Genomic DNA, 12,845 nt, shown 5'->3' on the forward strand with positions numbered 1-12,845 from the left:
ATAAACAGAGCCGTTCCTAAAATTATTGCATGTACTCTCTATTTTATGGCCTGTTCATCAGGATGGAGATAAAGATTACATATCCTTGCCCCTTAGGTACACGGGAGTCATTTAATAAAAATGCATTTACAAAAACGCTTTCAGAATCAATGACCATCAGGATAATTTAAAATTATTAAAGTGCAGTATTTGATTAAGAGACAGACACACGGGTATATATATATTTTAAACAGCAATTTTCTTCTTAGCCACGCAATAATCATCTCTTTGAAGTTTACCTTCGCGTGCAAAAGATGACCCATAAGGATTTTTGTTGGGTTAGATCGTGTAAAAATATAAATGTGTCGTTAAAACCCACCACCACCCGACACAGCCAACTAGTAAGGGTTGTTAAATAGTTACGCGATCTAACCCAAAAAAACCTCTATTATGGATGCTATTGATCGCGAAAGCCTACATGTGAAACAAAATATTACCGTGAGACAAAGTCCTCTCGTTTGTTGGGAGAGACAAATATTCGAGTAGTGTGAAGGGTCCACAGTGCACGGGACAGCACATTTCGTGTCAACTGATATAAAAATATATATATTCAAAGGCCTTGTAATCACCCATCTCATTATCCATCACTCACGAGCTACAAACTGCAAAATGAGGCAATTATTATGCAATTGATATATCGACACATAATTAAATATTTACAAAAACACAGATGAATTTTCAAAACTTGCATAATAGTGTATTTCACCTTAACCGAGCTCAGACAAAGATTCCCCATTTAGCCTCAACAGACTTTTGGGGCAAGTGCTGTTAGCGAGCACCTATGAAGGCTTGGGACGGCACACGAGGGAGATGGGTGGCCAGCACCACAACGCTCGACCAACCTTTCTCTCCTCAGTGGCGATGTTTACACATTGTACCAGGTATCTCATTTGAGGCCGAGTCGACCTAGGGGAGGCCCGGAACCTCTTCTGATAATCGTAAAAGGTGTCGGTGGCCGTGAGCGGAGATCGAACTTGAGCCGCTGAGTTCATGGCAAAATGCGCAAACTGCTATACTACCGCTCCCCACGAGCTAAGGTCCAACCAGTCACCAACATTGGTAACCTCGAGCTGGTTATTGCATCATAATAATAAATATACATGACATTGTCTAATAGACTAACAAGGAACTGATATGTTACGACGCTGGAGAAAACAGGAATGCATTTGTACAACGATGTTAATGTGAATTACCACCAAGTGAAAGTGTCTACCTTGCTCAATGAGCACTTGGGTAGCACTCACTTCCAAAGGCCAGTCAAAGCCAGAGGTGAAAATTCGTGTGCTTTGGCATGGGACCAGTTTACTCCGTGCACAACCACCGTTCACTTTATTCATTTGAGCAATCCCATGGAGATGACAGGCCGAGTGAACCCTTAGCTGGGACTTGAACTCGCAAACTTCCGTGCGTGCGAGGCAAGCGCTCCAACCAACTACAGTACAACCCACGGATGTGTGCTGAACTTCTTTCACACCGTACGCTGCCAAAATTTGACAACACGCACCAGGGGCACTAACTTTCTTTCTCGACATCGCGATCAAGACAGTGAAGCAGCACGACCTACTTATCAAACATTTACTTGGGATTCACCTGAAACTTGAATTATTTCATCTTACATTCTTGCCACACTGTTTGAGACAAAATCACTGCTTAGCTGAACCGTCGATTTGATTGTTGGCTTAGTTGTGGTGGGTCAGCCTCATTAGCGCGTTGCGTTTGTGCTTTGCCCGGGGCGTGCATGGCAAACGGCGAGCCCTCTGCTTTGGCGTGTTGGTGTAATGTATACATTCTGCTGGCAAAAAAAAAAGGAAACGAGAAGGGACGGGAAGTTGATGCTAGGACAAGCGAGGCCACTTCCCGTCACCCGCGGTGGGCAGCCACGTTGACATCCCGCTCCACTTGTAATCGTGGCGACCAACCACAAGTCACAATCCTCAACGAATGTGCAGAAGCAGCACGACTAGCAGTGGAGGTAATGTTTATAATAAACAAAAGGGTGTCTCATTGTTGTATATTCATGGGTTTGGTATTCAGAACGGTCACTGCATCGCACGCTTTCAGATGCTCTTCTGCGGCCGTCTGGAACGCTCTTCCTTCCAATATTAGGAAGCCACTGGAGCTATGCACTTTTAAATCTAGATTGAAAAATAAATTCATTTACAACTGATTTTTGTGTTTCGTTTGTTCTTCCCATGCATCTCCGATGCATGGCTGGCTATGTACGGTGCAAAAGAAGTTCAACATACATACATACATAATAAGAAGAATTAACTTGAAGTGTTGGCAACAAATCTGGTCAAAGCACAAGCAATTGTGTGGCAGCACGGTTTCCACAAAGGAAGCTTGGGTTCAGTGTTCCTGAAGAAGTGGTCTCTTAGCAGAATTCACCGCAGGTAAATGTTTATGCGTACGTGTCATATGGCTTTCATCATCGCAAAGAAACTCCCAACCAGTTTTGTTTTCGGGGAATCGTGCGGTGCGAGATGTTGCACGATAATCCCAAGGCCATTTCCCAGTCTTGAACGTGAAGATTCTGCGCACGTCTTATCACCCCGACACCCTTAAAAAATAAAAGGAGGCGGACCAGAGCTAATCTGGCCAGCATCAGCGGCAAGTGATATCCGAATCGGTCCAGGCTCTACCCTTCACCAATCTGTGGTGACCAGTGAGTTAAAAGTATGGTCAACAACCCCCCACGAGACGCAGCATGGTGAGGAGGCCTTCATCTAGCAGAGGAGTCCCACGAAGCTGTAAATAATTATATTAATGCTGGCAAGTTCAAATGCTGGACATGCAGTTTACTCAGCATATCATTCTTTTGCAGTTAGTAAAATGGGTACAACTTTGCTGGGAAACCAGCCGATGCCAACCTATAGAGTGGCAATCAATGGGGATGTTGTGTTTCCACAACAGCTTTTCAATTGACCCGATTAAAATTTCGGAGCATCTGTGGTCTATATTTAAGGCAACCTATTCAAAAGGTCTGGTGTTACCTAATGTTTAAAGAGGAAAAAAACCCATATATTTTACAAACCACAATGTTTGCCGAGTTTGTCTACAGACGTCCAGCTAGGCAGGCAGCGTTTAAACCACCGGGCAATGCAAGCCTGTAATGAGAAAACATTTTCCAAAAGTACAAGCACGGCTTTGTATTCAATATATGTTCACTACCCACCAGACAACTGCCCTATGGTCGTACCCTTAAAATAAAGGTGAAAGACCTGGAGAGCATATGAACATAACTCACATTTAGGAATTAAAGTTGTAAGGGAGCAGGCAATGCTCTGGCTAGCATATCAATCACCACGCAGTGCCACCTAACTAGTGTTGACATGAAAGTGCACAACAGACTTGACTTGCTCCTACACCAGCTACTGTAGCAGAGACTTTTGAATTAATATCTAAAAGGACACAATCCACAGAAACAAGCGGGCTATTATTTTAGAGACGTGCATCCACGCTGTGCACGCAGGGCCTCACAGATGCCAGTGCAAAGCCTCACTGAGGAGAGTGTGCACGCCATCAACAAGCATGTTGAAGTTCAGCACTGTTTCAATCTTGACCACAGCATCGGATCGCAAGGGTGTGGGCTGTCATAAGCAATACAGGCAGACTTAATGAATAACAGGAACAAAAAAGCATGCTCTCCCTGAAGAATTTACACATTATAGCTCTCCGCTATCATGGTCCCCGACAGTTGCGAAGGGGATGCTGCTGTGAAGTAATGGTCAGCTTGCTGGACTTTAAATCAAGAGGTCGCCGATACCATCTCCCAGAGAGCCGGACGCAAGTGAAACCAAGGGCATGTTTATTTAATCAATCCCCACCTTTGTCTACCCAGCAGCATAAACGGTAAGACCACAGTCGATCAGGACGTTGTGTGTAGCGAGGTAAAGTGTGGGTGGAAGAGTTGGCTAAAATACCCTCCAGAGCTCTGCCTAGTTGAGATCATTCTACTAGCAGTGGGTTGAGGAAGCAACTGAACGGCTGCACATTTATATCCTTCAAGTTGCAACGGTATCCCCGTGACAACCTCAAAACGTGTCCACGCACTCACCGTGAGAGTCCCAGCAAGGCATTCCTAACGTCAGAGGAGATCGGAACTCAGCTGCGTCACTGTGCACGCTTGCGCTGCGCGGTGTTCGAAAGTGAAACATTCACAACACGCCAGTTCCTGTGTTCTACTCAGAAGGGTGAGAGTTTAGAGGTAAAACATTCCTTTTCTTTCAAAGGAAATGACTTCATCCGTCACGTAGCAGTGCAAGGGATATTGTGATTATATTTCACAGAAAGTAAAAAAAGACAGACGCGTTAGTTCCGAGCTGTTTGTATTTGAAACTGCAGCTCGGGTGCGTTCATCATTCTGAATAAGGCACGAGAAAATAAGCAACTGGAATTTATATCATTTGCTGGGAAATGAGAAAAGTAAAAATGACAAGTTTGGTAATATTCAATATGGCTCCGAGTACATCTAAAAAAAATGTTACGTTTTAAAATGCCTCAAAAGAATGTTGCCGCACTGCAAAGACGTACCAAAGCTGGCTGGAACGTGGCCTTTTCAAACGACATTACCATGCAACATGAGATACCGTAGCACAATTAACTCCCGCTTTCCAGCACATTGCGTTCACCACAATCTGTCAAGAGTTGTCTCATGAAGGGAAACTGCATCCCAAACGAGTACTTTCTGAAAAGGATTTTCTATATATAAAAAAATATATTCAATTGTATCCCAGAGGCAGCCACTGGAAAGGGACCGAGGCTGTGGGGGAAGGGAGATAAACCGCAATTTCCAATGTTAGCGGAAACGCCTTCCTCAGACAGCCTTTTCAATGCGCTGTACCCAGCCAGAAGGCAGACTCCCGGACAAAACAGAACCTTTTTATTGTATGGCAGCAATAGCCAGGAAGCACGCTCACAATCGTCAAAGTCAAAAAAAGAAAAGCGGAGGGAGGTGGGGGGGGTGCATTCAAGGAGGGTAGTTTTATGACACGCATATAAAACCTTCCAGCTCGAGACCCGCTTCCCACACTTACGTGGCCTAACAAGCATTAACCGGCTCTTTCCTGCCGCCCGCCTTCTATGCTCCCTTTTAATAATCGGGCCCGCTAATCTGAGCAGGGAGGAAATGAGAGCGCTGCGCGCGGGGCTGGAGTGTTTAGGAACACCCCCAGTGTGCAAATGTCGCCCCGCTTAGCGTGCACCCCTTAGCATCCACTCATCCACCAGCAGAGCGGGCGGGCAGCTATTGGCAACGTGAAAAGGGAGAGGTCAAGGCAGGGCACGGGGTGGACGCTGTCAGAGGAGATCTTACGTGTCCAGCCGGCTAAATATACATTTACTTAACACGGACACGGGACCATGTATCAACAAGAGATGCCCTCCAGGATAGGTGATTATAAATGGTGCCACAGTTGGCGTGATCATTTGGCAAAAAAAATCACTCCCTTAGGGTGGTCATGGTCATGTCTTCGTGGTGTCACAGGAGAATCCCTGAGGGCTGAAGGCAAAAACGGTGCTCGAGGGGCCGAGGAAAAAACGGGATGATGGGTCCTGTGGGGATGGGTCTTAAAGCAGACTATGCGTGTTGAAAAATGCACCCCGAATGTAAAAGCCCCAAATTATGACAAGACGGTGGGGACGCGATTAGCACGCACTCGCGGCCTCGGGCAACCGAAATGCTGCCGCGTGCCGGAGATTATTTGGAGCAACAATTGTACAGACCTACGGAGAGAAAGTCAAACATTTTGCCAAGGTGACACTGGACCATAAGCTTTTATGCATAAACATTTTTGCATTATTCAGTCTGTGTGCAATTCCATACACCATTCTAAAAATGTTTAACCATCCCTCATATATGCATTTTTAAAATACCGTTATCTAAATAAACTGCAGATATCATTTACTGTACACGTGCAGTGTCTTGGAAACTAAGAAGTGTGGAAGTTACCCTGAAATCCTTTTTATTGCACTTGGCACAGGTCTGGATGCATTACAGAATCAATGGCGATGATATAATATCTACATTTATATTTGATTGGCTATTTATAGAAGCTCAGGGGGAGCTGCCGTGGCGCGATGGGTAGCACACTGGACTTGCAATTCAGAGGTCACTGGTTGGATTTGCTCTCTGGGCACGGCAGTTAAAACGAGCAAGTTATATTTTTGTTATTGTATTTCAATAGGAGCCCAGTACGGAACACAAGCCATTCCACGAGGTGGAGGTACAGAAAATCTGCGAACGCCAGTCCCGAAAAGTACGCATCTGGGTTTAAAGCAGGGGGAAAGTGGGCTTGCTGCCCCCCTAAGTGGGGACCATGAGCGGGGTGGATGTATATGAGCAAATATCCTCAATCCCTCCCCCTTGTGTACACTCAGCAGAGTATACATGGGTAAAACAACAGCTAGTTGCGTGGTGCGGTTAAGTGGTGGTATGCTCACCTCTACCATGATGTCAAGCCAGAACGGAATCGGAGGGCAGCACATTCTCCCTCGTGTACCTTAAAGTAGCTCACGTTTGAGCCGTTGAGCATCTCACAGGATTGGTCACCACATGACCATCACAGATGTCTTGCAGCTCGTAGTCTGTAACTATGATCCTGCTGCTGTCATGTCTCTAATGAATTACAAGGCTGATTTGGGTCCCACAGTAGTGTCATAAATAACAGACAGTGCAGCCCTAACTTGGTGCGACGACATCAAGAGTGGGAACTGCCACTAGGCAGGTGATGGAAGTGCAGCGAGCTACTGTTCGAAAGGAACGTCAATACATTTCCAGAATTATTATTTTTAAACTATTTACTATGTTTATGTTACCAGGTAAGTACCACTGAGCTATAAAGCCCTTTCTTTGAGAAGCGCCCTGGCCACAAATTATATCTCAGTGAAGTGGCTTCTCTCGCGCGGAAATTTCTAGCAGCAAAATACTTGAAACGCATGTTTCTAAATGTGGAGCGAGGACCCGCAGAAAAATCCACGCGACCACGGGCATAACATGCAAACTCCGAATATACAACCGTCATGGTTGAGATCGAACCCCCGACCTCCTGTTTACCAGGTGAGGTCGTTAACATCTCACCACCATGGCGCTATTAGTACCATGTCATCGCTGGAAAGCAGGCAGCGAGACGACTTCTGTTATAATGCCAGGTTTTTGGGAGCATGTCACATTTTCCAGTCCTCATGCCAAGGCTACGAGAGATTCATTATGCTGTAGATATTAAATAGATTATATGTGACAAGAGATTAGCGGCAAATATTTCTAAAAATTATTTATAAAAAGCATGTCAAGGCGGTGCTGTGGTTAGAGTATAATTTAGGATCGGAAGTTCTCGTTCATATCCTGATCAGGTGTAAATTCATCAAATCATCCCTCCTCGTTCCACATTGCACTCACCGCTGAGGACCACGTCACATTGAATGCACCCAATTTCATTGCATCTCGGAAGCTCAGTGGCGTTGAGCCTGGTGAGCACGTGGATGTTTGAACACCAGTGCATACGAGGTGTCCTAGGCGTGAGAGGATGTAAGGTTGTCCAGGGGGTGGCATTACAGCAACAGGTTTGATCCATAGATCACTTGATGGGTTATATCTACCTGTGGATTGAATATGTGCGGAGCTTTAGCTGTTATCTCTTCGTACGCATGGTACTCCGGTTTCCTATCACAGGATATCTGATGCAGGAACCTTCCAGAAAATGTTATGAGACTCGGTGTAGTTTTTCTGGGTAATTAAATGGTATGATTATCATTATTATTGTGAAAGTCAATAGTGGTCAGCCTACGGAGAAAGTGGCTCTCACCAATGGAATGTGCAATGTACACCATTGGTTTCTGGGTCTGCCAATGAAAAGAACACACTGCGCCCCATTTGCTCTTTTGAACAGGCAGATACTTTGACTCTTAACTTTTCAAGGAGACGATGAGTGTGCATATTCATAACAACTGTATTATATAGCCACCGCTGTGTTTTTTTTTACACACTTGAGCCACTGTTATTCCACTGTTACGTTTGGGGGGAAAAAAAACACGACCAACCGTCCCCAAAGCTGCAAAACAAGGTGCTCGACTGCCAGGCAACACAGCAACTGGCACGCAATTGCCAATGATGCCCACAGGGCTGGCAGCTCGGCTGTAGTGGCTCAAAATGAAATGCCAAATCTTATGTGGAGTTAAATCCCATTTTGAGAACAAGATGTCATTGTTATGTCTAAGGAAACATTCGTATAAAGTTGAATGAAGTGTTTGCTACCAACTAGTGGCACTCTTCCACCTACCCATACGCCCAACCTATCTCCCATTCTAACCCAATTTTTAATGCGTGCATTGCAAATTGAGATGAATAACATCAAATCGCACGCTTCATAGTTTAATTCAAGCCGGGGTTACACAGGGCAAGCGGGAAGGTGCACTGAATGCAAGCAACACCCACCGGCAGATTGCATCAACTACAAACAAATCACCAGAATTGTGCCTCGTATCAGATGCATGCTAAGCAAGCCGAGGCCTGGCTAGGATTTAGATGGGCGACCGACGCGAGCTTGCCAGGTGTTGATGTGAGGTGGCCAGCAGAGGGCAGTGCTGAGTGTCACCCCACCCCCCCCTTTCGCATGTGTGGCAGCTTTTCTATGAGGTTTCCGTTTCCCTCCCACATGCCAACGCTCATTAATAAAATTTGACAAACATCTGAGTGTAGGACCCTCCTTAAAACGAGTCCTTAGGCTCGGCGATGTTTTCCTGGGTAAATAATTGCCGTTGAATCTACTTACACTTCATTCCTGCATGAATACCATAAGTGTGCTCGTAATAAATTGAAACAACAGTCGAGAAACCCGTGCAAGCAGCCTTGATGATGACAGACTTGCACGGTGAAGACATCCAATTCCCATCCCTGCGCAGCGGTATTTTCAGGCCCGTTGGTAAATGGGCATATACAATTTAAATGGGGAGGAAAATGCAAACACTGCAGGAATTACTATTTTCCATACATCTTCTTTATAGTGGAGTATCCCCATGTTTAAATATACATAGACCTGTCCGCGTACACTCATGTAATGTTTTCTAACAGGGTTAAACACGTGGATATTTTTTTTTTACAATTACTGGCCTAAAAATTAGTGTTCTAAAATTGTGTAGTTTCCTCGCCGCTCTTGAACAAACGTTTTCTTCAATGTTTTTTCTTTTTGGGGGGGGTTTTGCTAAAAAAAAAATCTGTCCAGCTTTTAACTGGCGCTGGTAATTAGCGTGTGGCTAGAGGGGCAGAAGTGATTTATGACATGTGAAGACCTCTTCCCAGCGTGCTGCCTTCTCTGTTTAGCCAGGCCCCTTCGAGAAGGGGTTCATCGTCTCCCATCATAAATCTCAAACACTCTTTCAAGCGGCACCTTTGTCCGCCAAGGCCATTAAAATTGCGTGGCTCTAAGGCGTTTTGACATTTGCATGCAGACAATTGTACAAAATAGTTTTAAACAAAACAAAAAAACTCCACGAGCAGCCCGAGTGAAACTACGATTCCTTTTGGTGATGGTACAAAAAAATAATCACGTTATATTCACACGACGTATTTTTTTTTATTCTTACATTGTACGTGTATGGATTATAATACTCCATCGATGTGTCTACTACTAATCACCGAAATGCTACTTAACATGAACATTTGCTTAGCTGTGATGCCTTTCCTTCTGTGAAAAATACTTAATCACTTCAAACAGTGAGTAGTAGGGTTGGCTGGTCATTAACAAGATGACACTATTATATGAACTTCACAGAAATCACACTTAGCGTTCAAAGAACCGTATGTTAAGACTTAAAAAAACATATAATGTATGTATGGTGAACTTATTTTGCACCATACGTAACCAACTGTGCTAATTAAAAGTGCTTTCCAAAAATGACTTCAAAAACCTAACGGCACTAACAACTTTCTGAGGAAGTAATAAAAAAAACATCTGAAATAGCATGAAGCAAAAAAAAGCACATTTGTTATGTATTTATTGGTCTAATTTTTACACTATGAAGGTTACCAAATTAAATAAAAGGTTCAGGATCAACTTATCCCATCATCCCTCCATGGTTGATAAAGCGAGCAATGCTTTGCGGAAAGTCAACACTGGTCATCCTTTTGGAGGGATTGGTTACATCATGAGAATGTGGAATTTTCACCACTGACTCAGGGCCCCCATCACACATAAGTGCTGTCCCATTGCTCTATTTAGCCGAGACACTGACTGACTTGCAATTACGAACATTGTTTTGGTGTATGCAGATTAAATAAAAAACCCGCATCACAAAACTTTGTCTAGCATTCGCTGAACAAAGCATGCATGCATTCCTTTGTTGCCATCTGTTAAATACTATCTGCCACTTCTTTGCGGAGGATCAACTCTTGACAGCTGTACAAGATGCCGCAGGCGAAAGTAGACAAGGGTTGAGGGTAGATACACACAGGGAGGAGGGTGAATGCAATTGGGGAGAACGTGTTGTGATTGAGACAATGTGGAATACATCCACCATTCCTCAAGGTTAAGAATCCCAGGGCGCTAGGTATGAGCACTTCAGGGGGGTTCTTTAAAACTGCCTAATGGCTCTCATTTATGCAAAACCTGTAAACCCACCGGCTCCCCAATGTGAGGAAGACATTTAATGTCTGGGTGCCACAGAAAGACATCTGGAGAGGGCGAAATAACGGGGCTGATGGCACGATTGTGCAGATTCAGGATCGAATCCATGATCCTTAAAACGGTGAACACGCCAAGCTGACACGTTCCAACAGCTTGCTTATGGATTTGTTTATTAGTTTGTGTCTTAAGAGACTACCTTAGTGTTCAGGTCACCTTAACACCACACAGGAATGCACCAGGTGCTGCTACATACCTGAGCTCCTATGGAGTACCAAGACATGAAAATCATAGATGAAAGATGTAAAGCGTGTTCAGAAGAAATGAGAATCAAGGACTGAACCCTTGATCTATTAGGATAAATCATCATTTACAGCCCATTATCCACTGCTGAATGAAGACTTCCATGCTATGTCAGCCACAGGGAGTTTTTAATCATTCATCAACACGCCGGTCAATGCGGATTAGATATCTCTCGGCACTGATTTTATCCATAGCCAGGGATCGAACTCGGTAAGCGAGGATAAAATGTGAAACATATGTTTCTAACTAGCTACACCAAAAAAAATCTCACAACAGCAAAGCATTCTAAAAAAAAGTACTGTTCATGCACGGAAAATATATAAATAGGTCTATAAAAGTTATTTACCGTAAACGTTTCCTTTAAGCGTTTACCTTTTAAATGAAAAAAATATGAAACTGTGATGTCAAGAGCCATAAATCTGAATCTACAGTTTTTACTAATCAATTAATTACATGTTTATTCATAAATACCGCATATGTAGTGGTGCACATTACAATTAAGCTGATTAATTATGGCTTTGAGGTTAACCCAGCAAAAAAAAATGCAAGGATGGCCAAGTCCATAACATAGAAATGTGGAAATAATAATAGAAATAAAATAATAAATCACGACGTTTCGGAGGCAACACAAGTCTCCGTCATCAGGTGGGACCGTCACAGCTGAATTTACTGTATTAAGTGATACAGTAAATTCCGAAAACGTCGTGACTTATTATTTTATTTCTATTATTTATTATTCATTTTTTACCTACGCGACTTTACCGAAAAAAATTAAGAGTATGAATCCTTGCAGTCACGAAAGCTTCAAATCTAGAATAAAAATGTGGACTTTCTACCATTGGCTGAGCCACCAACAGAGATAACCACCACCCAAGAACTGTTTGATCACCGAGCCACTATGAACTGACTTAAACACAAGAACTTAGGTTATTGCCATCATCTGCTATAAAACATCCGAAATTAAGTAGATATTATTTTAAAAAAATAGGAATTACCATTACACAGACTTCAATCCACCATCATTAAGGACTAAAGAGATATGTAATTGTTTTTATTCTTCCCTGAATTGGGCACCATGCCTTACACGCGCCATGCAGTCAACCAACCACGCGGGACGTTGGATGTGGAACCCAGGAGGGAGGGAAGACAACGACTTATGCGCATTAAACATCCCCCAACAATCCACTTGCAAAACAATACTCTGCATTGACCATATTAAGAAACACATCCCAATCTACTTCTTATAAAGTAATCGTGTTAGATAATGAAAAAAATCCATTCCTGATGAATATTAGGAATGCATTTATTATGCAAACACGTACGTGTTATTTGTTCGTGCACAACTACACGCACCAAAAACAAGTGAGGCACAGTTTTACGCAGTAAAAGCATATAGCCTGCTAAACACAAAGGCTTCCTTGCAAACACGAATACAATGGTGCCCCTTGTTAGACTAGTTAGGACAATGTGGCGAGTACTATTGGCAAGTGTCAATTGTGGCAGTACCACCACCACCACCCACCCACCGGTGGATCTCCCATCGCAACAGGTACTCAGTTTAGGCTGAGTCAACCTAGGGGAAGGCTACACCAGACAAACCGCGACATATGCACAGAGCATTAAGACGAGCCCACAGAGCAGTGCGCCAGCCAAAGCAACAGCACACTCCACCACACTTTCTAATTTACCATACAATGGTTTCAACTCCTCTGAAGAGACCCTGCCAAAACCACAGGTCTGTAAAAAGTAAAGGCAACCGTCTGCCCAGTGGCTTTGATGTTATTCACTGAACACTGTTTGTTCCCCAACACCATTAGCAGAGTGATAAGGTCCATGGGTGGCCACATAAATCAATGTTGCCATCTGGTATGTGGCTGTCTCTTCAGT

At 43.8% G+C, this 12,845-nt stretch overlaps 1 protein-coding gene across 1 annotated transcript in view; it reads right to left on the reverse strand.

Annotated features, from left to right (window-relative positions):
* Positions 1–12,845, reverse strand: part of LOC133346461 (protein AF-9-like) — an 87,705-nt gene that overhangs the window by 10,334 nt on the left and 64,526 nt on the right. The window lies entirely within an intron of this gene.

The sequence above is a fragment of the Lethenteron reissneri genome, chromosome 24 (genome assembly GCF_015708825.2).
Source record: "Lethenteron reissneri isolate LAM-NWPU_2019-01 chromosome 24, ASM1570882v1, whole genome shotgun sequence".
Classification (NCBI taxonomy): domain Eukaryota; kingdom Metazoa; phylum Chordata; class Hyperoartia; order Petromyzontiformes; family Petromyzontidae; genus Lethenteron; species Lethenteron reissneri.